The 4,635-nt window shown below is 35.5% G+C and overlaps 1 pseudogene across 1 annotated transcript; it reads left to right on the top strand.

Moving 5' to 3' along the window:
- Nucleotides 1-2,384: 2,384 nt before the first annotated feature.
- On the top strand, nt 2,385-3,110 carry LOC309820967 (casein kinase II subunit beta-like; annotated as a pseudogene). The gene has a single exon. The product of its transcript is annotated as a casein kinase II subunit beta-like (transcript).
- Nucleotides 3,111-4,635: the final 1,525 nt, after the last annotated feature.

The following is a 4,635-nucleotide window of genomic DNA, read 5'->3' as shown; positions in this document are numbered from 1 at the left end:
AAATCTTACAATTCATATGGAAACACAAAAGACCCCGAATAGCCAAAGCAATCTTGATAAAAAAAAAAAAATGGAGTTGGAGGAATTAGGTTCCCCAACTTCAAACTATACCACAAAGATACAGTAATCAAGACAGTAAGGTACTGGCACAAAAACAAATAGAGATCAATGGTACAGGACAGAATGACCAGAGATAAATCCATACACATATGAACACCTGTTTTATGACAAAGGAGGCAAGAATATACAATGGAGAAAAGACAGCCTCTTCAATAAGTGGTGCTGGGAAAACTGGAGAACTACATGTAAAAGAATGAAATTAGAACACTACCTAACACCATACACAAAAATAAGCTCCAAATGGATTAATGACTTAAATGTAAGACCAGACACTATAAAACTTTTGGAGGAAAACATAGGAAAAATACTCTTTGACATAAACCACAGGAAGAACTTTTTTGACCCACCTCCTAGAGTAACAGAAATAAAAATAAACAAATGGGGCTTAATTAAACTTAAAAGCTTTTGCACAGCAAAGGAAACCATAAACAAGACAAAAAGACAACCCTCCAAATGGGAGAAAATATTTGTAAATAAAACAACAGACAAAGGATTAATCTCCAAAATATACAAATAGCTCATGCAGCTCAATATCAAACAAACAAACAATCCAGTTAAAAAATGGGCAGAAGACCTAAATAGACATTTCACCAAGGAAGACATACAGTTGGCCAAAAAGCACATGAAAAGATGCTCAACATCACTAATTATTAGAGAAATGCAAATCAAAACTACAATGAGTAGTAGTTTTCTCACGCCAGTCAGAATGGTCATTATCAAAAAATCTAGAAACAATAAATGCTGGAAAGTGTGTGGTGAAAAGGGAGCCCTCCTGCACTGTTTGTGGGAATGTAAATTGATCCAACCACAATGGAAAACAGTATGGAGGTTCCTTAAAAAACTAAAAAAAGAACTACCATATGACCTAGCAATCCCACTACTAGGCATATACCCTGAGAGAACCATAATTCAAAAAGAGACATGCACCCCAATGTTCATTGCAGCACTATTTACAATAGCCAGGACATGGAACCAACTTAAGTGTCCATCGACAGAGGAATGGATAAAGAAGATGTGGCACATATATACAATGGAATATTACTCAGCCATAAAAAGAAACGAAATTGAGTTATTTGTAGTGAGGTGGGTGGACCTAGAGTCTGTCATACAGAGTGAAGTATGTCACCATATGTTAATGCATATATATGGAATCTAAAAAAAAAAAATGGTACTGATGAACCTAGTTGCAGGGCAGGAATAAAGAGGTAGACATAGAAAATGGACTTGATGACATGGGGTGGGAGGGGGAAGCTGGGGCAAAGTGAGAGTAGCATTGATGTATATACACTACCGAATGTAAAATAGTTGGCTGGTGGGAAGAAGCAGCATAGCACAGGGAGATCAGCTCAGTGCTTTGAGGTGACCTAGAGGGATGGGATAGGGAGGATGGGAGGGAGGCTTAAGAGGGAGGGGATATGGGGACATGTGTATGCATACGGCTGATTTGCTTTGTTGTGCAACAGAAACTAACATGGTATTGTGAAGCAATTATACTCCAATAAAGATGTACTAAAAAAAAATGGTATCAGTAAAAGAAAAAAAACCTCAAGCATAAGGGCAGTTCGAAAAACTGCAGTATTTACAAAAGCTGAAGATACACAGTTCCAAAGATAATCAGCTCCACTCCTATATATATACCTAAACCCAACAGGAGTGCATTCATAAGTTCACTGAAAGGCATGCACTAGAATATTCATTATAGCATTATTTGTAGGCCCAAACTGGATGCTACCCACATAAATATCCACTCATAGGAGAAGCCATAAAAATTATGGAATACTCACACAATGGGAATTTATCGTCTATAATGTGCATAATGCATAATTTATCAATACTAAGTACAAAAAAAGACAGGACGAATCTCTGGTTTTAGAAGTCATGAGAGCAGTTAACTGGAACAGTTTATACTGAGATGAGAATGTACTAGGTTACTGGTATTCTGTTTTTGATCTGAGTCTGACTAAGCAGGTATCTTCTGACATGTGAAATCAATCCATTGAGCTGAACTCTTTTGATGTGGTCACTAGTCTTACTGATACTATGTTCAATAAACACTTAAACGTACATAGAAATTAAAAATATCATTCCCATGATATTTTTTGTTTATTAATTCATTAAAATAAGTAGAAACACATTTTAATCATGACATGCTTTGCAAAACAAAAGAAAAAAAAGACCCCTAACTTTCAAAGACTTTTATGATCACTCAAGAAAGCAAAATTACAGAGACAAAGAAGCATCAGGAAATCAGTAAAGAAAAATAAATGACAAATTTAAAAAAAAGTGATTTAAACATCAGGAAGTGTTATTTATACTGGTTCTGTGGGCTCCATGACTATGAATTCTTCTGTAAAGTGGATAAAGACTCCATCCAGGACAAATTTAATCTCAGTCAACTCAATGAGCAGGTGCCTCACTGTAGACAAGCTCTAGACATGGTCTTGGACCTGGAGCCTGATGAAGAGCTGGAAGACAACCCCAACCAGAGAACCCTGATTAAGCAGTCAGCCAAGATGCTGTATGGGTTCACCCAGACCACATATATCCTCACAAACCATGGTACCACCCAGATGTTGGAAAAGTACCAGCAGGGAGAGTTTGGCTACTGCCCCATGTGCACTGTGAGAACAAGCCAATGCTTTCCGATAGCCTTTCTGACACCCCAGGTGAGGCCTTGGTGAAGCTCTACTGCCCCAAGTGCATGGACAATTCCACACCTAAGACACCATCAAGGCAGCACCACACAGAAGGCCCCTACTTGAGTACCAGTTTCCCTCACATTGCTCTTCATGGTGCACACTGAATGCCAGCCCAAGCAGCCCACTAACCAGTTTATGTCCAAAGTGTACAGTTGCAAGATCCATCCACTGTCCTACCAGGTGCAGTTCCAAGCTGCCAGCAACTTTGAGTCTGTCAAGACCGTTCACTTATTCCCAACCCCACCTGTCACTCTGTCTTTGACAGTTCCAGTCCTCCACTGCCACCTTTAAGGAAACCTCTATGGTTTATATTTTAAATTAGAAGAGTCATTATTTTGGTGTGAATATGAAATAAAGTAGAAAAAAGGCAAAAATAAGCATTTACTCAAAATTTATATAAACTCTTGCCGGATCTCTTCAGGAAAAATATTTTAGGGCTTGATGGCTCCTAATATAAATGTTGTTAAATAATAAAGTATTTTTAAAATAATTCTATGGTAATTTATTTAATTACTAAATAAAATTGATTATTTATATTAAGATACATTAGCATCATTGATTAATGTATGAGAAGAATACTGAATAGTACCATAATAATGAAGAAATTTTTTAAAAGATCTACAAAAACTACCATGTTGAAAGGTACAAGAATCACAGGTCTTTAGAAAGGAAATTTTCATATACCTAAAATCAACTAATTCTCATATTATTTAAATAGTTCTGGGCTATAAGTTGAAATGGACTTTGCTGTGTCAAACCACAGACTGACTCGCATTATTTTAAAAAAAGTAAATCTCAAATATCACTAGTAAATTCAATGTTTAATAAAATTCAAAGAAAGCATAAGTACCAACAGACATATCAAAACATGACAAGAATGTGTATCTCAATCCACCTATATTTCAAAATGTTCTGGAAATTAATTTAATAGATTTATGATTATAAATGTGAAAAGAAGCTAAAATTTACGTATTTGATCTAGCAACTACTATAATGTACTATTAAACCTTTTATTTTTCCCTTGGAATAGAGAGTCAAGTCAAAAATAATGAATAATCCAATGAAATCAGAGTGTATACAAAATTTATGAACATCAGTGGGGAGAGATTGGATGACACATTAAATTGAGAATTGGCTAATTATGTCAAGTTGGGTTGATATAAGACATCTCTTAGTTGGAGAACTGAAATTCCAATCCCATCTCAGTGGAAAAAATCAAGATGCCTATTTGGAGAGTGTTCTTAGCCATCAAAATCTAGCTAGGCTAATTCAATGACTAATGATAACACCATACTTCTATGTGAGTGACAACAAATATAGACATTGTAATATTCATATTCTTTTCAGTATATTGTTTGCTAAGCACTGCATGTTGTTCTAGTTTTTTTTTTTTTCATATTATAAGTGTTAGTTTTTGTTAACTTGATCTTTCTACACATATCTATCCTTGAGGTGCTTGGATTTATCCTGTACATACTATGTTGGAATCATGTTAGCCACCTCAGGGTCAGATATTATGAAACATTTTTGTAATCCACAATGGAGACTTTGTAACAAGCTACAGCATTGGGGAGTAGCAATTTATCTAAATATAAGGTATAAATGGGGCGGCAAAATAATAACACTAAAATTCAAACAAGGCCCTTTCAAATAAGCATATTTGTTGAAAATATTTAATCTAAGAGGCAAGTAGACAGATGAGTAAGGACAAAGAGCAGAAAACTATGGTGTCTTGGAAAACCATATCCATGTGAAAATTGAATACTGTCAGCACCAAGTTCTTTCATGTAGTCTTGAATTCAACTGTAATTGAAGC

The sequence above is a fragment of the Grampus griseus genome (assembly GCF_964374135.1).
Source record: "Grampus griseus genome assembly, chromosome: 3".
Taxonomy (NCBI): domain Eukaryota; kingdom Metazoa; phylum Chordata; class Mammalia; order Artiodactyla; family Delphinidae; genus Grampus; species Grampus griseus.
This window is presented reverse-complemented; position numbering and strand designations above follow the sequence as displayed.